The 23,784-nt window shown below is 43.3% G+C and overlaps 1 protein-coding gene across 2 annotated transcripts in view; it reads left to right on the forward strand.

The window, feature by feature from the left end:
* SMARCA2 (SWI/SNF related BAF chromatin remodeling complex subunit ATPase 2) overlaps positions 1 to 23,784 on the forward strand; it is a 300,239-nt gene that overhangs the window by 216,347 nt on the left and 60,108 nt on the right. The gene's annotated exons all lie outside the window — the stretch shown is intronic.

Here is a 23,784-nt window from a genome sequence, read left to right on the forward strand (position 1 = left end):
TTTCAGTTCAACAAAGTGCACATGCAGATGGACTAGGCCATAAAAACTCACAAATCCCCATGGAAGGTGCCTTATCTCTGCAAAACATGGATGACTTGAGGCCCAGACTGGATGAAAGAAGCAGTGTATGGTGGGGTGATGCAGGAGAAGATGAGGAGAGACACAATTCCGGCTACCGCCGGGGTCCAGGAAGTGACGCACCCGCAGACTGGAAGTGACACCCAGGAAGCCCAGATATGATGTCAATTACTGGCGTAAGGGCCCAACACTAACTCTGATGTTGAGGGCACTGGTGGACACTGGAAAGAAGTTTTGAGCACTAATGTGACCTAATAAAAGGAGGAAACCCTGAAAACAGGTAGTGTCTGGTCCTTGCATTCGGCAGCCGTTTGTTCCGAATAATCCATTTTTGCTATCTGCAGCAGTGCCTACAAGATCTTTTCCTGAATTTTATGGCCTAGTCCATCTGCATGTGCACTTTGACCTGGAACACCTGGATTTCATGTGAGCTGCTTTTTATCCATGGTTTAGAATAAACTGTGACTATTTACCTTCATTGACTTTTTTTTTTTCATTGACTATTTGGGCTGGTGGTTGTCATTTTATTATCCATTTTAGTTAAGTGCTCCCAATATAGTGACTTTTAATGTTTCTCACAATGGTTATGTGAATTTCGTGGAGCAGATTCCAACGCGGTTCTCTAACTTGGGAATGTTTCAGTGCGTCAGATTTGTTGGATTTTTTTTATACAGTGCCTTGTAAAAGTATTCATACTCCTTGAAATTTTCTACATTTTGTCATATTACAACCAAAAACGTAAATGTATTTTATTGGGATTTTATGTGATAGACCAACACAAAGTGGCACATAATTGTGAAGTGAAAGGAAAATGATAAATGGTTTTCAACATTTTTTACAAAAAATATATGCGTGCATTTGTATTCAGCCCCCTTTTACTCGGATACCCCTAACTAAAATCTAGTGGAATCAATTGTCTTCAGAAGTTGCCTAATTCGTAAAAAGAAACCACCTGTGTGTCAATTTCAGTATAAACACAGCTGTTCTGTGAAGCCCTCAGAGGTTTGTTAGAAAACAGCATCATTTATGGCCAAAGAACACACCAGACAGGTCAGGGTTAAAGTTGTGGAGAAATTTAAAGCAGGGTTAGGTTGTAAAAAAAATATCCCAAGCTTTGACCAACTCACGGAGAACTGATCGATCCATCATCAAAAAATAGAGTATGGCACAACTGCAAACCTACCAAGACATGGCCGTCCACCTAAGCCAATAGGCCATGACTCTATGGTCTTGGAGGACCGGAGCTATGGCAAACGTCGTTGCCTAGCAAGCGGCTTAAAGGTCCCTTTTTTTTTTTTTTCATTTTATTGATTTATTTTTTTTTTTCCTATCTTTTAGTGTACTTGTGAGATCTGAGGACTTTTTGACCCCAGATCTCACAAAAAAGAGGTCCTGTTGTGCCTATTTCTATTACAAGGAATGTTTACATTCCTTGTAATAGAAATAAAAATTATCAATTTTTATTTTTTTTTAAAAACGGTGTAAAAATAAAATTTAATAGTAAAAAAAAAAAAAATTAAAGCGCCCTGTCCCCGTTAGCTCGCGCGCAGAAGCGAACGCATACGGAAACCCCGCCCACATATGTAAACGGTGTTCAAACCACACATGTAGGGTATCACCGTGATGGATAGAGCAAGAGCAATAATTTGAGCCCTAGACCTCCTCTGTAACTCTAAGCTGGTAACCTGTAGAAATGTTTAAAGTGTCGCCTATGGGGATTTTTAAGTACCAAAGTTTGTCGCCATTCCATGTGCGTGCGCAATTTTGAAGCATGACATGTTGGGTATCTATTTACTTAGCGTAACATTATCTTTCACATTATGGAAAAAAATTGGGCTAACTTTACTGGTGGTTTCTTATTTTTTAATTCAAAAAAGTGAATTTGTTCCCAAAAAAATGCGTTTGGAAGACCAATGCGCAAATACGGTGTGATTAAAAAAAATATTGCAATAATCTTTTATTTTCTAGGGTCTCTGCTAAAAAAAAAAATATATAAATATATATATATATATATATATATATATATATATATATATATATATATATATATGTTTGGGGGCTCGAAGTAGTTTTCTAGCAAAAACAACTGATTTTAGCTTGTAAACGCCAAATGTCAAAAATGGGCCTAGTAGGCAAGTGGTTAATGTGCAAAGCTGGTTGAGACATCCCCAAAAAGACTTGCAGCTGTATTGCAAGGAAGGGGGTTTCTACAAAGTATTGACTCAGGAGGGCTGAATACAAATGCATACCACACTTTTCACATAGTTATTGGTAAAACATTTTGAAAACCATTTATCATTTTCCTTCCACTTCACAATTATGTGCCACTTTATGTTCTCCTATCACATAAAATCCCAATAAAATACATGTACGTTTTTAGCTGTAACATGACAAAATGTTGAAAATTTCAAGGGGTGTGAATACTTTCAAGGCACTGTGTGTATGTGTATATATTTCAGTTTAGGTTTAACTACTACTAAAATAACTGTTGCACAGTAGGTGTGATGTCTTTTGTCTTTTAGCTACTTTATCAGATTCAGGTCCAGAAATGCACTTGCCTTCCATTTGTTGATATACCCCTGTATTCCTTGATGGATTTGTTATTGAAATCTTGCCCAAGTATGTTTTTGTTTAAATAGTTTTGTTGATGACCAACAAACTGCTTATTGGAACCCCGTCCAAATTCAGCACAACAGTTTTTTTAACTTTGGATAATTGTCCAGTTCCTCAGAAGCTAGAATTTTCCTCGAGTATCTCTGCAAATTTCTCCCACTGGAAGATGTAGCTGTGTCCCTCTCACTATTCTTCAAAGCAGATTCAGCTGTGCAGAGAGTAAAAAATACAATGTTGCAAAGTATTTTTTTAAGTATTAAAAAAAAAAAAATCCTGTTCCTTTTTTACTACTTGAAGACCAGGCCTTATTCTGACATTTGTTTCTGACAAGTTAAAATTTTGCTAGAAAATTACTTAGAACCCACAAACATATATATATATATATATATATATATATATATATATATATATATATTTTTTTTTTTTTTATTAGCAGAGGCCCCTAGAGAATAAAATGGCAGTCGTTGCAATATGTTAAGTCACACTGTGTTTGGGCAGTGGCCTTGCAATTGCGTTAATAATAAAAAAAATAATACACTTAAGGCTCCTTTCACACTTGTGCAATCTGGAAGTCGTGCGACTTAGCCAAGACTTGAAGCAATGCCTGTGTAATCTTGGGGTCTTTGGACCTAAAGTCTCATCAAAGTCGGACCAAAATAGTGCAGGGACTACCTTTTTTAAGTCACACATATATGAACAGTACTTATTGGAAATCATGGGGTACGACTTGTCATGTGACTTTGCAGTCCTAAGTCGCAGGACAAGTCACACAAGTGTGAAAGGGTCCTCAAGGAATAAAAAAAAAAAAATAAGCCCAATTTTTTTTATAAAATGTGAAAGACGATGTTACGCTGAGTAAAAAGATAATGAACACGTCATAATTTTAACCACTTCCATACCGAGTCATGTAAAATGACGTCGGCAAAGTGGTTGTCTAGATCCGTCATATGACGTCGGCCCGTTCTAGCTGCTACTGCGCGCCCCCGGCGGCGCGATCAGGGATGAGGCTCGTCCCTCGGACATAGCCCATCACTGATCAAGGTAAACAGCCAATAGAAATTGGCTGTTTACCACGTGATCGGCTGTGTCAATCACAGCCGATCACATGAGCGGCTCCAGCACGAGCCGCTCGTTGTCTCTGCAATGCGCGCCCCCGGGGGCGCGCAGAGCAGCGATCGGGGACGAGGCTCGTCCCTCGGACAGAGTCGATCCCCAATCTAGGTAAAGAGCCAATGAAATTAGCTCTTTACCACGTGACCGGCTGTGTCCAATCACAGCCGGTCACAAATGTCAACAGAGAACACGGTAACTAGCTGTCACCGTGTTCTCCTCCTCACACACTGATCCTGTGTGAGGAGGAGATTGTGGTAACAGCTAGTTACCAACTACAGTGCACCCTAAACACACTGATTGCCCCCCCCCCCAATAAAGAGCACCTGTCACTAGCCCATCAAAGTACCCGAGTACCTGTCATCAGGTACTCAGATGACAGGTACTCGGGTACTCTGATGGGCTGGTGACAGGTATTCGGGTACTCTGATGACAGGTACTCGGGTACTCTGATGACGGGTACTCGGGTACTCTGATGACGGGTACTCGGGTACTCTGATGACGGGTACTCGGGTACTCTGATGACGGGTACTCGGGTACTCTGATGACGGGTACTCGGGTACTCTGATGACGGGTACTCGGGTACTCTGATGACAGGTACTCGGGTACTTTGAGTACCTGTCAACGGAGTACCCGTCATCAGAGTACCTGAGTACCTGTCACCTACCCATCAGAGTACCCGAGTACCTTCCACCTGCTCATCAGAGTACCTGACGCCTGAAGTACCCAAGTACTTGCCGCCTGCTCATCAGTACCCATCACTACTCATCAGTACTCATCAGTACCTATCACGTATCAGTACTGATCATCAGTACCCATCAGTACAGTATCACCTATCACCTATCAGTCAGTGAGTACTACTCATCAGTACCTATCACCTGCCTGTCACCTGCCCATCAGAGTACCCGAGTACCTGTCACCTGCCTATCGGAGTACCCGAGTACCTGCCACCTGCTCATCAGTACCAGAGTACCTGTCACCTGCCCAACAAAGTACCCGAGTACCTGTCACCCTTCATACAGCCACCATGTCAAAGTCCAAAAAGGTTTATATACGTCCTCCGTTTAAACCTAAATACCGGTGTTATGGCAGCAGATAGCTGCCATAACCCTGGTATTTTTTTAAACGGTGGACGGTTGGCTTTCCGATAAGGGTGGTCCCAGCGGCAGATTCGCCGTGGGATCACCCTTCCGGGATGGCGGAAGAGGCGCCCCCCCCCCCTCCCGACGCGTTCCGGTCCTTTTCCCCGCTTACCGGACCCGCCGGCAGCAGGGAAAACGATCCGGTCCCGAATCCTCACAGACAGGATGTCGAGTGAGGGCAAGCTTGCCCTCACTTGACTCTATGGTCTTGGAGGACCGGAGCTACGGAAAATGTTGTTGCCTAGCAACCGGTTTAAAGGTCCTTTTTTTTTTTTTTTCATTTTATATTATAATTATTTTTTTTTTTTTTTTTTTTTTTTTTTTCTATCTTTTAGTGTACTTGTGAGATCTGAGGACTTTTTGTCCCCAGATCTCACAAAAAAGAGGTCCTGTCGTGCCTATTTCTATTACGAGGAATATTTACATTTCTTTTAATAGAAATAAAAATGATCAATTTTTTTTTTTTTTTAAACGGTGTAAAAATAAAAAATAATAAATAAAATAAATAGTAAAAAAAAAAAAAAAATTAAAGCGCCCTGTCCCCGTTAGCTCGCGCGCAGAAGCGAATGCATACAGAAACCCCGCCCACATATGTAAACGGTGTTCAAACCACACATGTGAGGTATCGCCGCGATCGTTAGAGCAAGGGGAATAATTTGAGCCCTAGACCTCCTCTGTAACTCAAAGATCGCAACCTGTAGAAATTTTTAAATTGTCGCCTATGGGGATTTTTAAGTACCAAAGTTTGTCACCATTCCGTGAGCGTGCGCAATTTTGAAACATGACATGTTGGGTATCTATTTACTCGGCTTAACATTATCTTTCACATTATGGAAAAAAATTGGGCTAACTTTACTGGTTTCTTATTTTTTAATTAAAAAAAGTGATTTTTTTTCCAAAAAAATTGCGTTTGGAAGACCGCTACGCAAATACGGTGTGATAAAAAATATTGCAATAATCTCCATTTTATTCTCCAGGGTCTCTGCTAAAAAAAAATATATAATGTTTGGGGGTTCTAAGCAGTTTTCTAGCAAAACAACTGATTTTAGCTTGTAAACACCAAATGTCAAAAATAGGCCTAGGCAAGTGGCTAGGATGCATGATGATGCTCCTTGGATGTTCGGCCCCTCTATATGGCTAGGCTGTGAAAAAGTCTCACACATGTGGTATTGCCATACTCAAGAGGAGTGGCAGAATGTATTTTGGGGTGTCATTTTTGCTGTGTACATGCTATGTGTTAGGAATATCCTATAAATTGACAACTTTGTGTAAAAAAAAAAAGTTTCATTTTTTCCCCACATTTTCCAAAAACCTGTGGAAAAAAATATGTTCAAACGACCCATTATGCCTCATAGAATATACGTTGGAGTGTTTGCTTTCCAAAATGGGGTCATTTTGTGGACTTTTCCATTGTATTGGTGCTCTAGGGCCTTGAAAAGTGTGATAGGTAGTAAGAAAGTTTTATGTGTATTTATGCTCCTAGAACGCCTGAATGTGCTTCTTGGACGTGGAGTCTCTTTTTGTGGCCAGGCTGTGTAAAAGTCTCACACATGTGGTATCGCCATACTCGGAAGGAGTAGCAGAATGTATTTTTGGGTGTAATTTTTGCTGTGTACATGCTATGTGTTAGAAATAGCTTATAAATTGACAACTTTGTGGGAAAAAAAAGAAAAAAAAAATTTTTCTTCATTTTCCCAAGAATTGTGGGAAAAAATTACAACTTCAAAAAACTCACCATGCCTCTTACTAAATACCTTGGACTGTCTACTTTACAAAAAGGGGTCATTTGGGCGGTATTTGTACTGTCCTGACATTTCAGGGCCTCAAGAAAGGAGATAGGCAGTCAGTACATCTGGTGTGATCAATTTTCAGTAATTGGTACCATAGCTTCTAGACTCAATAACTTTCACACAGACTAAATAATATACACTAATTTGGGTTAATTTTACCAGAGACATGTAGCAGTATACATTTTGGCCCAAATGTATGAAGAAGAATTTATTTTTTGCAAAATTTCATAATTGAAACTAAAAAAAAGTGTTTTTTTTTTTCAAAATTTTTGCTCCTTTTTGCATATATCACGAAAAAAAAAAACCCCAGTTGTGATCAAATACCACCAAAAGAAAGCTCGATTTGTGTGAAAAAAATGATAAAAATTTTGTTTGGTTATAGTGTAGCATGACTGAGCAATTGTCATTCAAAGTGTGAGAGTGCTGAAAGCTGAAAATTGGTCTGGGCAGGAAGGGTGTCTAACTGCTCTGTATGGAAGCGGTTAAATTTGTGCCCTCTAAAAAAAAAAAAAAAAACGCTGGCTTTACCCTGGTACAGCCATTTGAAGCAAAATGATGTACAGGTACATGTATTTGCGGCAAGTGGTTAAAGCATGTTAAACCGCATAGTACTTCTGTGGTTACATTTGTCCCTTGTGTTGTAATATAACTGGTTGATCCTGATGGTTCCTGTGTCGTCCTTAGTAAGTAATCATGGCTGCTGATCCGTGATACCGTGGTCAGGTTACGTGCCTCCGTCATCCCACTGCTCTCCTCTCTCCACCTCTCTCTCTCCCTTTCCACTTGGGAGTCTGTGTAGTGAGCCCTCTTCTACGCGCCCCCTCACCGCTATTTTATTTAAAAAAAAGTTAGTGATTCCAATTCCTGCCAGCCCCTCTGCAATAACTGATAAGATGTACTACACAGTGTGTGTGTGTGTGGGTGTGGTTTTTTTTTTTTTGTTTTTTTTGTTTTTTTACAATTCTGCAGCTAAATGCTTTTGTTCATTGCCGATCGAAGCTATTTTTTTCCTCTCTATATACATGGTTTGTAATACCCTTGGAGTTAAATGCAAGAGGTTACAGCAGATAAACATCTTTTTCCCTGACATCTGAAGGAGGGAATACATTGCTATTTACATCTAAGCGTGTGTGGCCTGTCCATTAAATTGGAGGCCTATGCTTCTGGTAAGCAGCCAATTCGTATATATTTTACGGGTGTATTCCTGCTCCATCACCTCCTTGGGATATAAGCCTCCTACCCATCATCGCCCACTCTGGGACTTGTGCACTATTTTGATTCCTAATTTTCTTGAATGGACTCTAATTTCACATAGATGCACGATTTATGTCAATATTTTTTATGTACTATATTTTTATGGTCAACACTGTTAATGTTGGCACTACACAATTTGTTGTTAATATTTAATTAACTCAAACCACCTGTAAAGGTTTCCTGAACCTTTAAATGGTCTTTGTCTGGTTCAGTAGGTTACATAATCATGGGGAAGACTGCTGACTTGACAGTTGTCCAAGACAGTCATTGACACCCTCCACAAGGTAAGGTTATTGCTAAAGAAGTTGGCTGTTCAGAGTGCTGTATTCAAGAATATTATTGGAAGGTTGAGTGGAAGGTAAAAGTGTGGTTAAAAAAAAGTGCACAAACAGATAACCGCGGCCTTGGGAGGATTTTGAATTCAGGAATATTGGGAAGATTCACAAGGAGTAGACTACAGCTGGTGTCAGTGATTCAAGAGCCACCACACAGGACGTATCCAGGACATGGGCTATAACTGTCGCATCCCTTGTGTCAAGCCACGCCTGAACCAGAGACAACGTCAGAAGCATCTTCCCTTGGCTAAGGAGACAAAGGACTGCACTGTTGCTCAGTGGTCCAAAGTCTTCTCTTTGGATGAAGGTCGATTTTGCATTTCATTTGGAAATCAAGGTCCGAGAGTATGGAGGAAGAGTGGAGACAAACATAAAAAACTGGCGCAACAGGACTCAAAAAATGAACCTCAAAAGCCTCCTAAGACAATTATAATGGGAAGATGCACGGACCTGGATGTTGTGTGGCAAAATCCAAAAAGTCCATGAGAAGCACCGGTCTGTGCACTCGAAGGCTGCTGACTCTCAAGTGGAGAAGAAACTTGCAATATACTGGAAAAGAAGAACCGCGCCACTCTAAGTGCAATAGACTCAGTACTTTATTAGACATCTACTAATACTGGGTACTCACAGGATGGAACGAATAAAAAACATGGTGAATGTATATAAAAGATCGATTATTCCGGTGCCTGGGCGGGGAGGGGCTGATGTGCTCCAAACGAGTCATCACGCCCACATTCTACGCCCAACCCGGAAGTCCGCCGCCGGAGGCGTTGTAGGTGTCCTCGGGGTCCGGACATTGCTTACTCCCGTAGTCGGACGGACTCGTTTGGAGCACATCAGCCCCTCCCCGCCCAGGCACCGGAATAATTACAAGTGGACTCTCCTCTGTCCCGCCATGCCCCTTTGGAAAGAAACCTACTAAGCCTCGCAAAGCATTCCCTGTTCAAAAACTGATATAATAGGCTGTCTGATTGGGAAGCTCCTTAAATAATTTTTACTTCCTCAAAAATCTTTGCTGAACTCTATCAAGTTGAAAGAGTTTACAAAGAAATGGGCTATTCCTGTGGTTGACTCTGTCCTAAGCAAACCTCTTGCTGTACCCATTGAAGATGTTCATCTTTTAAATACTGTTAACAGATCATTTGAGACACTGCTAAAAGCTGTCTTCATCCTGGCAGGCCCATCCCTGCAACCAGATCTTGCTGTTATTTCAGCATTTTAAGCTGCCTGGACCAAGACCATGAACAACCAACATGACCCTGTTTTTCATGATCGTGCAGTTGCAGACTGATTGCAATTTCTTCCATCCGCTCTTCTTTTTTTGCTTACACAGAACACCGAATGAGACCGATATCAATAATGGCTCTTATCTCAGTTCATGTGCGCAGGATTTTCTGTCCAAAAGCTTGGACAGCTGAACCTGCATGCAAAAGGTACCTTATGTGGATGCCTTTTCAAGAAAGATGCCCGTTTGGTGAGACACTTGACATTCTCATTAAATAAGTCACAAGCAGAAAAGATTTGCTTCCTCAGAGAAAGGGAATAAAGCCCTTTTCAGGTTTTTCTACCTTCTCTAGATGAGGAGTACCTTCACACTCCTTCCAGGCTTTAATTCAGAATTTGTTTGCCCCTCAATCCAGCACAAGGCCTGGCCCAAAAAGGCCATTTGAAGAGGGGCAAATGTAAGAGTGGGGGGATATCTGCTGAAGTGTGCATCTCAGTGGACTGCAGAAATCCCAAATATATGGGTTCAATAGGATAAGAGTTACAAAATAGTCCAAAACTCAACTTAGATACCTTCAATCAAAGCTCCAATAAACTAACCTAAGGGCAGTCCAATTTACAAAACACCCTGGATCACCACTTGTCCAAGGTAGTTCTACCAGTACCACCACAGCGCAGGTTCAAGGGGTTCTACTAAACCATGTCAATTCTATCAATGCCCAACTGAGGTATCTATCCTATCCTGGACTTTAACTCCCTTAGCAAATTCATTTTTCTCGGATGTTGACAAAGCTCCTTGCATGCTTCCGGATTCTTAGAGCTCAAGGGACTGATTGTCTAGACAACCTTCTCCTTAACGGAGCATCCCCTTTGTATTTTCCTGGAAATGTGCAATGACTAATCACCACCTTCATGCCTATGGCTGCGTAGTCCGTTTCACAGATCTGTTCTACAGCCTTCCATTTGCCTCGTATATCTGTTTTTATTTTAGATACAGTTCAAAAAAAGATCTTTCTTCTAAAAGAATGTAGTGCTCAGCTACTGTGATTCAACATAAATTCCCCATGATTCACTATGAGAGCTCTGGGACTTGGCGACCGTGTCCTTCACCCAATCACACTAAGAACTTTCAAACTAAACTTTATATCTGCAAGGAAAAAGCCAATTCTTTCTCTGAATTTACCCATTCCTTTATCCCCTCCCACCAAAAATTCCTTGTCCAGACAGATCACCACATTTGGAAGAGTCTCACAACCGACAGAAGGCTGATTAGGCTTGGGAGTAGTCTCCCAGTCCTTGACAGTTTAAGGAACATGGTCTAAGGAAGAGGCTAAACTCTCCAACAACACCTTGGAGCTCAAAGTTGTCAGGATATCTCTACAGTACTGGACCGTTCCTTTACAAAGAGACTCCCAAATAGGATGCATTTCTATAATGCTACCACAGTGGCATATACAAACCATCAAGAAGAGCATACAGAGCTTCGCTTGAAGGGCGCAAAACCCAGTTTCTATCATAGACAGAAACGAACTGTCCAGTGACTTCTCCAATCCACATCCCAGGTGTGGACCGTTAGCAAGTAGATCTCAGTCATCATCATATGGGCGAAGAAAAATGTTCTCGTTATTCAGCTATGTACAATCTAATATTCCAAACATAAGAGACTCTGGATGTGGGCATCCGAGTCTCCAAGTAAAACAATAAGCTACCCTTCCCTGTTTCCAGACCCACAAATCCTCTAGATCTGGCCTAAGATACTTTAGTTATCCCATGGTCTTAGTTCGGGCTACTTATGCCTTCCTTCCACATCATATCTCATCTACTCCACTAAATAGAGTGGGGGAAGGAGGCAGGGATTCTTCTGGCACCAAACTAGTGCAGAAGAACCCGTTACTGTAGACATCTTAAGACTTCCTACAAAAGACAGAACAAACAAGTGGCCATTGCCCCCACCTATAACTGGCCTTCGCAGTAAGGAGCACATGGAAGGACACTGCATGTAAAATTAAAACCAAAGAAATTATCCAGGTCATTCTACTGGCAGAAAAGGTGTCCAGTGCGTCTCCTCACTAGTATTCCAACAGTACAAAGAAATGGCCACTGCCCCCACCTATAACTGGCCTTCACAGCAAGGAGCACATGAAAGGGCAGCTCATGTAAAACAAAACCAAAGAAAATTCCCAGATCAACTTACCAGCCAGCCTGCAACCAACAGAATTATCCTGTCTAACATTTAGTAGTTATAGTTCATACAAAAGACACCTGGCTTCTTTCCAACTGGCCTAATCGATTTTCTGAAGCCTCTCTATTCCACCCTCTGTCTCCAGATTTAGCGGCATGACTGTTGAAACCCAAGTCTTAAAGGATAAGAGGGGTCTCCTATTCCATCATTATTACCTTGCTGAAAGGGAGACCACATCCAGGAAGGTTATCATTGTACCTGGACATCTTTTTTCACCCGCAGTGAGTGCAGTTTATTCAATCCAAGACTTTACTCTCTACCCCACATCTGTCCCCCCTTCAAACACGTCTGCCCACATTCTAGCTCTCATCACCCTAATAGGGCAGGTTTTGTCCTTCTCTTTCCCTTCAAAAGGCCTCTAGCTTTACCTTCTCTCAAAAAAAAACTTTATTCAAGCATTTTTCTTTTAACTTTGTTCTTTCTGCCTTTTAACTTTCAGAGATATTCCATTTGAATCTCTTACCAATATAGTAATCCTCACATTTAGAAACCAGTAGGTTATGGTACACCCAAGACCAGCTTTCCTTCAAGAGGTGGTTTTGGCGTTCTGTCTCTGTGAAAACCTTGTTCTGCGATCCTTGTGCGATCCTTGTGCGATCCTTGTGCTCTGCTCTTAATCATATGTAGGAAATCTCTCTACATGGTCTAGATGTGGACCTGGGACATAAAATCTACTTCCGCTTTGAAACGGAGTCCCTGTTTATTCTTTCCTCGTACCCTCACAGAGAACCCATCGTTACTAGTTGGATAAGGTGTTTAATCACTAGAGCCTATGCTCAAAACCAAACACCACCTCACAGGCTGTTATGAGCATGCTCCACCACAAAAGTTGGAGCAACCTGGGTTTTTAGACATCAAGCCTCTGGCGCCCAAATCTGTTAGGCCACCACCTGATCTTCTGTTCTTAAGTTTTACCAGGGCTATGTTCTAATGTTTTACCCTTTGCTGACGCACTGTTCCACTACAAAGTTCTTGCAGAGGCACTCTGAACCTGGGTAATTTTTGCCCCAGTTGTTAGACCTGTTGGCACAGTTCTGTTGCCTAGTTGTTGCCCACTCCTTTATTCATTGCTGCGGGACGGCCTATAGTGTATGAATAAGTTGCCTGAGTCCAGGTTCACAGAGATATATCCAACAAAGGATCAAGGACAACATGTCTTCAACCAGCTACATGCCCTCCACAAATTCCGAAAGCTTTCCAAAGCACAGTTTTATAATTCCTTCCTGGCCCATATTCTGAATCCCTTAGATATGTTGCATTGGGAGAGAGGTGCACCTCATCTCCTGCATGAAGGTACCATCACTGGAGGACCCTGTGTGTACCTGCTGTAGGTATCCCCTTTGGGAATAGAGTTGTTTCCCGCGGCCCTTTTGGGACCTGAGCCTCTCAAGTTAGGTCTAGTCTCTATGGATGATTTAAGGGTTTCTCCTGACCCTTTCTTGGTTCAGACCCTTCCCAGATAAACTGTTTTAGCGGTTCAGCTAAGTTTTCTGCCTCTTGCTACAAAGCTGTGGACGCTTCACTGAACCCAGGCATGTCAGATGACTTAGAACCATGATTAATTCAAGGTTAAGCATGTAATGCAGAGTTTTCCATCAGGCCCCAGAGACACTTATAGGTGTTTTTAGTGTATTGGGTTCTTACTCGTCCTCCTATTCTTCTGATGTTAAGGTGCAGAAGTCTTGGTCACAGTATGCGTTTACACTTTCCTATCCTTGCAATGGTGCCTCCGAGCTGATTTTATGGTTGGTACCCCTGAGCTGTTTCAAGTCTCAAGGTCTTTTTGTTCATCTTTTAAAATTTTACATTGTGAGTTTTTTTTTTCTCTCCCTAGATATCTTATGTGAAATTGGTTGTTTCGTCAGGAAACCGAATTCTAATCCTAGTATCACACGCTCATCCCATGGAAGCTAGGAGGGATGTGTTTTGGTTCATTGTAGACTAGCTGCTCTCATTTTGTGGACCTGTTTTGTCCATGATTCCCTCTGGAAACCTATTCCTCTGGGGTTATTGTTTACTGTTTTACGATCTTGGTCATTTTTTTTTTTTTCTGTCAGTTTTCCTATTCCTGCTTTTAGTGGTGTTTGCATTCACAGATTATGCTGGCATGGGCCCGTTGTCCATTCAGATGGAGCCATTGCCCTTGGTGAATTTTTCTGTCCCAGTCTGAGCAACCGTTTAATCATCTGTAGCCTCCCTTAGCCATAGGCAGACTTCCCTGCTTAGCAGGGGACTTCATCCAATTCAGATTTTGATATTCATCTTGGCAGTCTTGTATTAAAGTGATTGTAAAGGCTACAGGTTTTTTACCTGAATGTATTTTCTGCATTAAGGTAAAATAATCTTTCAAGATTTAGCCCCCCTAACCCTCCCAAATATTTACCTGAGCCCGATCTTGAGCCTTCATTGTGCCTGAGAGCAGGATTGCTGCTGTCTCTGTTCTCACTGGACATGGGAGGCAGCAGCAGCAAACATTTGCTTCTGCTTCTGTCCTACAAATCCATTGAGGATGATGTGGGCTGAGAAATGTTGTGTTTGTCTATAGAGCCCGACGCAGGACCAAACCCACACTTCTGGCCCCATAGCAAGCAGACACTAAAGAGGAGTAGTGGACAGTGTTGGTGGGGGACCAGAGAAGAGGAGGTTCAGGATTGCCCTGTGTAAAACCATTGCACAGGGCAGGTAAGTGTAACCTGTTTATTGTTTTAATTTTAAAAAAGCCTTCATTAACACTTTAAGGACAGTTTCTGTTCCTATGACTCTGTCAATGGCTGTTGACCATCCCTCAGGTGGAATGCTTTTGAACATCTGTTCCTGAATTCCTATCCCCCCCCCCTTTCCCAACAGACAGTGTACATTAAAGGACACAGGTCCCACCCTCTTTGTTTTTTTTAGTGGCCCTATGTGCTGCTTGCTTGCAAAACTGAGACATGCTGGGTAGTGAAACATTTTTCTGTTTGCTTTTCCAACTTCCTGTAGGCGCACGTGTAACTTAAATATTTCACAGTTCCTTTGTTGCTTAACGAACTAGAGGAAATGGACTTTGATAGTAAAAAATGTTCTTATTCCACAATCGCTGAATGAATTATGCTGTGTACAAATATTGTTTATTTCACATTTGGTATCAGCGGCTTGTTTGACAATTTTCAGAGAATGGGAGAGGAGCCCAGACAAATCTGGTAGATAGGAAGGAAACATTGGCTCTAGATTTAACAGCAAATAGCATGGGAAGGAGAAGATTTTGAATACTTTAATGTTAATTACATATTGTTTTGAAAACGGCTGTTATTTAAAAGATGGATTTTTATTGATTCCATAATATTTTTATGTACTTTGCATGGTTTAGGTAGGATTCAAAAACTGAAGAAAATTTCAAAGTAGGTTCTATTGACCTGCTGCTTCTGGATTCAAGATATCATTAAAAGATACCTTAAGCCCTGGTTCACACTGCCCCAACTTGTCATGCGACTTAAGAATTCAGTCTCATAAGTCACGTACATTAACGGCAATAACACCATTCTAATCAGTGCGACTCAAGTCACTCTGACTCAACAAAAGGTTCCTGAGCTATTTTGGTGCAACTTCAATGCGACTTGCATTGAATTCTGGTAAAGTAGTCCTATGCAAGCCGTGATAGTCGCGCAGGGATGTCAGATTCAAAGTCGCGGCAGTGTGAACAAGGGCTAAGCGGGTATGTTCCTCCTGCTTACTGTCCTGGTAACAGACTACACAGACAGAAATAAAATTGTCTTTTTAGTAGATTAGGGGAAGGCTAGAACGCCTATCGGCTTTTTCGGAAAAGTTTTCTAGGAAATGGAATATACCCACTGTGGATGCTGCCATTTCTACACTTGTCCCCAGATCGCTTACAGGGTCTCTTTGGGGCAGTGCAAGACTTGTTACTTCAAGGGGTGATTGTTCCGGTTCTGACTTCGAAAAGTTTTTAGGGGTTTTTACTCAACTTGTTTACAGTTCCCAGGAAGAAAGGCAAGGTGCGTCCAATTCTGGACCTCAAGGCACTAAACTGCTTTGTGTGGGTACAGAGGTTCCGAATGGAGTCCATTCGCACTGTAGTGGTGTCCCTACATCAGGGATTTTCTCACTTCTATCAACATCAAGGATGCCTACCTTCACATTCCAATATGTGCCGGTCATCAGCACTTCCTCAGCTTTGCTGTGGGCGAGTAGCATTATTGATTTGTGGGGTTACCCTATTGTCTCGCCTCCGCTCCTCGGGTCTTCACAAAAGTGTTGGTCCCGGTGCTAGCATTGTTGCATCAGCGGGGGATCACAGTACTGGGGTACCTGGATGATCATATTCTGTGAGTGGAGTCTCCGACTGCTCTGATGGACAACTTGGAGATTACTCTGCAAACTCTGAGGGGGTTTGGTTGGATTCTGAACCTTCAGATGTCTACAAAACTGGACTATCTGCGTCTGACTCTGGATTCGGCCTCAGCCAGAGTATTTATTCCGACAGACATTGCAGGAGGCAATTCAGCTTCTGTTGTCCAGTAGACTGTCATCCCTCCAGGCTTGCATGCGGGTGCTGGGCCTGATGGGGTCTACCTTTTGAGGCGGTTCCGCTTGCACAATTCCACACAAGATCTCTGCAAAAGGGATTCTGCTGAAATGGGACGAGAATCCACGTTCTCTTCATTGGTGGCTTCATTCTTCAGCACTTCGACAGGGAAAATCCTTTCTCCCCCTGTACTGGACAGATGCCAGCCTGTACGGGTGGGGAGGCGCCCTCGGCACAGATTGTGCTCAAGGGGTCTGGACTCTGGAAGAGTCCAGACTGCTGATTAATGTACTGGAACTCCAAGCGATCAGACTTTGGATCATTGGACAATGCGTCTTCAGGGGTGTCCGGTACCAATTCAATCGGACAATGCCACGGTCGTGCCCTATGTCCATCACCAAGATGGCATGAGATGTGTCCTGGCGGCTCGGGAAGTTGCCGGCATTCTAAGGTGGGCAGACTGATTGGTTCCAGCCATCACTGCTGTGCACATTCCAAGGAAGGCACAGACGTTTGTGGCACGGTCTCGGGATCCTCTGGCCGACGCCACAGACGCATTAGTGGCTCCTAGGAGTCAGTATCGTCTGATTTATGCCCCCCCCCCCCGAACCTCTGCCAAGACTCCTGTGCAGGATCGAGGCAGCAGGGATTCTGGTCATTCTTGTGGCTCCAGACTGGCCTCCCTGGTCTTGGTACACCAATCTGGTACAACTAGTCACCTGTGCTCCTATCTCTCAGGGGAGATCTGCTGTCCCAAGGACCAGTCTTCCATCTTGCTTTACAGTTGCTGGGTTTAATGGCTTGGCTGTTGAAAAGCCAGGTGCTGAAGGATAGAGGTTTGTCTGAATCGGTGATTCCTACGCTGTTAAAAGGCTAGAAAATCTACCTCTAGGAAGACCTACCATGGTACTTAGAAGACGTACATTGCGTGGGGTGAGTCTCTTGGGGTTCTCCCTTTTTCCTCAACGGGGTGGATGAGCAGCGCCTGGACTTGAGTACCATCAAGAGCCAGGTTTCAGACTTGGCAGTTTTTTTTTTTTTCAACGTCCCTTGGCCACACATTACTGGGCGCGTACCCTTTATCTAGGGAGTTCGACTCAACTCCTCCAGTGCGGTCTCCATTGCCGCTGTGGGATCTCAGTTTGGTTGTCAGTTCTCCAGAAACCTCTTTGAAAATTTTCGGGAGGTTCCCCTGCTTATATTGTCCCACAAGGTGGCCTTTTTGGTGGCTATTACTGCTGACCTCAGGGTTGTCAGAGCTGGCGGCGTTGTCTTGTCTGTCATTCACCTTACCTGGTGGTTCACAAGGGTAAGGTGGTTCTTCGTCCCTATCCATCGTTCCTTACAAAGGTCGGGTCTGATTTTCTATTTGAATGAAGATATGGGAATTTTGTGATTTCAATTAAGATTCTTGCTATACCATCGGTATTCCTTGGTGATTTTGAAACAAGATTCCTTGCTACACTGTTGTTTGAGCTGGTCTCTACATAGCTCCTATCCAGATAGGCAGCTCCTCAGCACTAGTTTTAGAGCCTATACCCAGACCCCGCTGGACTGGACATGTGGAGCTATCCTAAAATTTGACCTTCAAGCACTTGGCTGTGCATTGTGGTGTTTTTTTCGCCCTGAATGTGCTGTTAGCTGCGGAATGCTTTTCAGTCCACAACAGTGGCACAGTTCCAATGGTGACCCGGTTTCTGAACATTTACTAAGTAACTGTTTATCCTGAAACACCAGGAGCTACTGCTCTATTTGCACCCATAGGTGCCCTTTAAAATTGCTCACAACTAGTAGTAAGGGTTTGTGACCAAGGGATGGGACACTGACAACCTGCAGGGTTGGAGTCACTCTCGCCATTCAGCCTGGAGGAGGCATCCTCCCACTGCTGCTCCGAATCACCACATGGATCTCTGGTCTAGTTTTCACTGCTCGGCTACAATGACTCCAGCCATCTAAAACCCTCATCAGCACCAGTTGCCCAGATTTGTGACTATAAACCACTTCTGGACTGGAAGATTTTCCCCCTTAATGACCAGGCCATTTTTTGCGATTCGACGCTGCGTTATTTTAACTGACAATTGAGCGGTTGTACGACACTGTACCTAAATAAAATTTGTCCTTTTTTTTCCCCTCAAATTGAGCATTCTTTTGGTGGTATTTGTATACCTCTGCGATTTAATTTTTTACGTTGTAAACAAAAAAGTGCGACAATTCTGGAAAAAAATCAATATTTTTCACTTTCTGCTATATAAGATTACCAATGAAAAAAAAAAATTAATAATAATCTAAATCAAAATTTTTCATTTTAGGCCAATTTGTATTCTGCTAAAGAAATTTGGTAAAAAAAAAAAGCGTATTTTGTTTGGTTTGCTCAAAGGTTATTGCGTCTCCAAAAAATCAGTGATTTTAAGTGGGACTGCGACAGATTGGACACCTAACTGACATTTTTGACATTACTACAGTAATCCGTGCTAAAACTATGCACTGTTACTGTAGTAATGACCCTGTGTTAACCCATGGGCGATCAAAGGGTTAAATGTATGCCTAGGGGGTGTTTTCTAACTGGGGGGGGCTTATGGAATCAACACCGGGACCTGTGTTCTTAAATAGGAGGAACACAGGAGCCCTGTGATTGCTGAGAGAATGGTCTGCTGTGTTTACAACTCCACGGGGACAATCGCGGCCCTGCGGATCAGCTTCCCAGCTGGCGAATGCATGCGCGCCCCCATGATCACTCCCGCAAAGCACCGTACAGGTATGGCGATTCGTGGGGACTTGCAGCTGTATATATCTGTGGTGGCTGGTCGGCAAGTGGTTAAAACTTTGCTCCACATTGGAACAGTTGCTTACCACTGCATGGTGCAGCATGTCTTTCTAAAGATGCTCACACTCACGCTTCAATGGGTGACCACAGCCCCTACCCACCTCTGTGATTCGCTTAGGCTTTTACGTAGTTACTCCAGATGGAACTAACTTCCATAACCTGGAACCTGAGACTACTATTGTTGGTTTTTATCATTAGAGGCTCCTTTTGGGAGAAATGAGCCTCCTCCATGTCCACTCTGGTTTATGCCTAGTTATTGGATCAGTCTGTTTGCAAAGGCTGTAAGCACATTCCGGTGCCATCTCTGCAGATTCTGTCTCTGACCCTTCTGAACTGACAAGTCAGTCCTTGTTGCCGTCTTTAAATCAAATTGAGTCCCAGAAGTCTGTCTAGGGGGATGCCGATTTTGGGTCACTGCGGCCTCCCATAGTTGATCAGAGTATGTAGGGGGTGGTTTCCAAACTTAATCATGTAGTGTGTATTACTCTGCATTTAGAGGATCAGCGTGCTATTCGAGGCCTTAGTTTAGAGCTCAAGCAGCTGCAAAGGCCTTTCTGTTACACACACTTTGATTTTTCGATGCAAACTGGAAATGCCCTTAAAGAATTCCAGTTTGCGAAAAAAAATAATGAATGCACAAATTTTTGCAAAAAGGAAAAATGTTCATGTATTTTATTGAGGCTTCAAGGCATTGAACCCATGCCTAGGAGATATTACTCTTGGAGGTCCTTTTACCCCCCCTCCCTTTGGGACCTGTACTTCTTTAGTTTGTCCCAGGGTTCTTTTTGAACACCTTTTGGTAAAGTTTTAGTTTAGAACACTCTGCTGGTGTGGGCTATTTTCATTCTGTTAACAGCTACAAATCTTTTTGGTGGCTTGTGTTCTATTGTATCGGATATACTCTGCAGCTACAAATTGCTGATTTTACTTCATCAAGCAATCGTATTGGATGTCAATGATTGCTGTAATTTCTGTGGCCTTTCATTGACTGCAGCTCATAGTGTAGTTTAATTTATTTTTAGTGTTAAAAATGCTTAGAGTGATTCTTTGCTTCAAAATTCATTTGAAATTACCCTTACTGCCAATGCTGCCATATGTATGAGGAATGTCTTCGGCCCCATTCTCACAATAATCAGTGCAGAGCAAACAAGCCAATCAGTAATACCAAAATGAAAAGTTCATAAGCTCTGAAGATCTCAGCCACTGTGGGAAAATGTGCTTGATGATGGACAACAGTGTTAAATGTGAGTACAGCTCATCCACCACATACAACACAAGCCTCAGGTTCCAGTTTATGGAAGTTGGTTCCATCTGGAGTAACTGGGTAACTGCCCCCCGAATCACAGAGGGGGTAGGGGCTGTGGTCACCCATTGAAGCGTGTGTGCGCGTCTTTAGGCATCATGCACATTGGGCATTTTTGCAGCTGCTTTTAGGAGCCTCACACTTTTTAAGCTAGAAAAAAAAACGCCCCTCCATGTTGTTCTATGGCCTCATGCATAGCTCCAAGTGGCATAGACGTTTTTAAGCTGCAAAAAGAAAAAAAAAAGAATGACCAGCGTCAGAGCTGTAAAAACGTCTGACGCTGCTAAAGGCTGCTTAACGTTGCTTATATAGCATTAAGCCACGTTATACATTTTTTTTTTTTTTTTTTTTTTTTTTGTTTTTTTTTTTAATGTGAAAATCAATGGTTTTCTATGGAAGGCCATTGATTTGAATGGAAGTCACATCACAAGTCGGATCAGGATTATCTTGAGGAGTAACTCCACGCCAAAATGGGGAAAAAAAACCCCGTGGGGGTCCCCCCCAGGTTCCAAACCAGGCACTTCAGGTATAGTATGGATTTTGAGGGGAGCCCCACCTTGAAAAAAAACACGGGGTCCCCCCCATAATCCACACCAGACCCTTATCCGAGCATGCAGGTCAGGAAAGGGGAGGGGACGAGGGAGTGGGCCCACCCCCTCCTGGACCATGCCAGGCCACATGTCCTTAACATGGGGGGGTATGTGCTTTGGAGCGGGGGGGCTCTGCACCCCCCCACCCTTAAGCACCTTGTCCCCATGTTGATGAGAACAAGGGTCTCTTCTCGACAACCCTGGGCTGTGGTTGTGGGAGTCTGCGGGCAGGGGGCTTATCGGAATCTGGATGCCCCCTGTAACAATGGGGCCCCCCAGATCCCGGACCCCCTCCCTATGTGAATGAATATGGGGTACATTGTACCCCTACCCATTTACCCCAAAAAAGGCAGTGTATGTAAATAATATACGGTTTTGAGATGTCCTTTATTACAAATCACATACTGATTCACATAGGGAGGGGATCTGGGGGGCCCCCTTGTTACAGGGGGCGTTCAGATTCTGATAAGCCCCCTGTTCGCAGACCCCCACAACTACTACCCAGGGTTGTCGAGAAGAGGCCCTTGTCCTCAATGTGGGGACAAGGTGCTTTGGGTTGGGAGGGTGCAGAGCCCCACCTGCTCCAAAGCACCCAACCCCCCCCCCCCCCATGTTGAGGGCGTGTGGCCTTGTATGGTCCAGGAGGAGGTGGGGCCGCTCACTCGTCCCCTCCCCTTTCCTGACCTGCTGGGCTACATGCTCGGATAAGGGTCTGGTATGGATTCTGGGGGGGACCCCACAACGTTTTTCAGCATGGGGCTCCTCTCAAAATCCACACCAGACCCGAAGGGCCTGGTTTGGAACCCGAGGGGGGCCCCACACCGTTTTTTTTTTTTTTTTTTTCCTCGTTTTGGCGTGGCATTCCCCCTCAAAATCCTCCAGAGTGCAAGTCACACAACAAGTTGGATCATCCTTATCCGATTTGTGATGCGAATTGCATTCAAATCAATGGGCTGAAAGCCGTATCAACGATGGCTCATAGGCAACCATTGATTTTGAATAGAGGCAGAAAAACGCTGCTAAAAGCCAACGTGGTGAAACGTGCAAAAATGCCAATGGAAAAAGCTACTAAAAGCACTTTTTTACAGCTGCTTTTTCCTGGCATTAGCAGTGCAGCTCATTTTTTCGAACATCCTGTGTGCATGAGGCCTTAGAAAGACATGCTGCACCATGTAGTGGTAAACAACTGTTCCAATGTGGCGCAAATTGTTAATAGTCACAAATCCAGGCGACTGGTGCTGAGGGTTTTAGGTGGCTGGAGTCATTGTAGCCAAGCAGTGAAAATTAGACCAGAGATCCATATGGTGATTGGAGCAGCAGTGGGAGGATGCTTCCTCCAGGCTGAATGGTGAGAGCGGTAACTCCACCCTGCAGGTTGACGTCAGTGTCCGATCCCTTAGTCACAAACCCTTACTACTAGTTGTGAGCAATTTTAAAGAACACCTATGGGTGCAAATAGAGAGGTAGCTCCTGGTACTTCAGCCTGGCCAGTCTTACTCAGTAAATGTTCAGAAACCCGGTCACCATTGGAACTGTGCCACTGTTGTGGACTGAAAAGCATTTCACAGCTAACAGCACATCAAGGTGAAAAAAAAAGCGCCACAATGCAGAGCCAAGTGCCTGAAGGTCAAATGTTAGGATAGCTCCACATGTCCAGTCCATTGGGGTCTAGGTATGGCCTCCAAAACTAGTGCTGAGGAGCTGCCTATCTGGATAGGAGCTATGTAGAGGCCAGCTCTAACAGCAGTGTAGCAAGGAATCTTGTTTCAAGTCACCGAGGAATACCGGTGGTATAGCAAGAATCTTAATTGAAATCACAAAATTCCACAAAAGGAGGGAGTTTTCAGCGCAGCTGAAGAAAATTCATTCAAACTTTTAGGACACCAGCAAAAAATGGAGGCATGTTGGAGAAAAAAGGGGTTCCACAAGGACTTGGCTTATGATTTTTTTTCTGTTTGCCGGTGCCCCAACTTAGTGTCGATAGCAGTATAACCAGCTTCTGAGTTCCTGTGTCCTTCAATGGTTGCTAGAGAAAATGGGATTTTTGACTTGCCGTAAAATCCATTTCTTTGATATTCATAGACGGACACAGCTCCTTATCTTCTTGACCATTGGTTATACTGCCCCCTACAGGAGTAGGACACTAGCCAGGAAAAAGTTTGACTACGCCTATGGGCCAGTCACAGGGGGTATACTCCCACTCTCCGCTATAGGCACTCAGTTTTGTTACAAGCAGTGCCAGAAGAAAACCAACTCTACAGAGGGGTGGGTGCTGTGTCCATCAATGAACATCAGAGAAATGGATTTTACAGTAAGTCAGAAAACCCATTTTCTTTCGTTCATTGACGGACACAGCTCCTTATCTTCTTGATCATTGGGACGTCCAAAGCAGTGTCAAACATAAGGGGGTGGGAACAGCAAGAAAAAATTCCCAAGGCTAAACCGTAGCCAACCAGGTAACCTGGAGCACAATCGTAAACAACTTGAGCTCATCTGAAAAAAAAAGTGTTCTCCATCATCAAGCACCTTTTCCCACAGTGGCTGAGATCTTCACAGCTTAGGGACCTGTTTATATTGTGATTACGGATTGGCTTGTTTCTGCACTGATTTTGATTATTTGTTGCTGCACTGATTATTTTTTATATGTTATCGAGGGGTTATGTATTGTCCTTTTAGTGTTCAGCTGGCAATTACTATTTATATTGTACTCTGTTATATATCAGCGCTGAATATTTCTCATTTTTATTACTTCGTTCT

Source organism: Pelophylax lessonae (assembly GCF_965119305.1).
Source record: "Pelophylax lessonae genome assembly, chromosome: 1".
Taxonomy (NCBI): domain Eukaryota; kingdom Metazoa; phylum Chordata; class Amphibia; order Anura; family Ranidae; genus Pelophylax; species Pelophylax lessonae.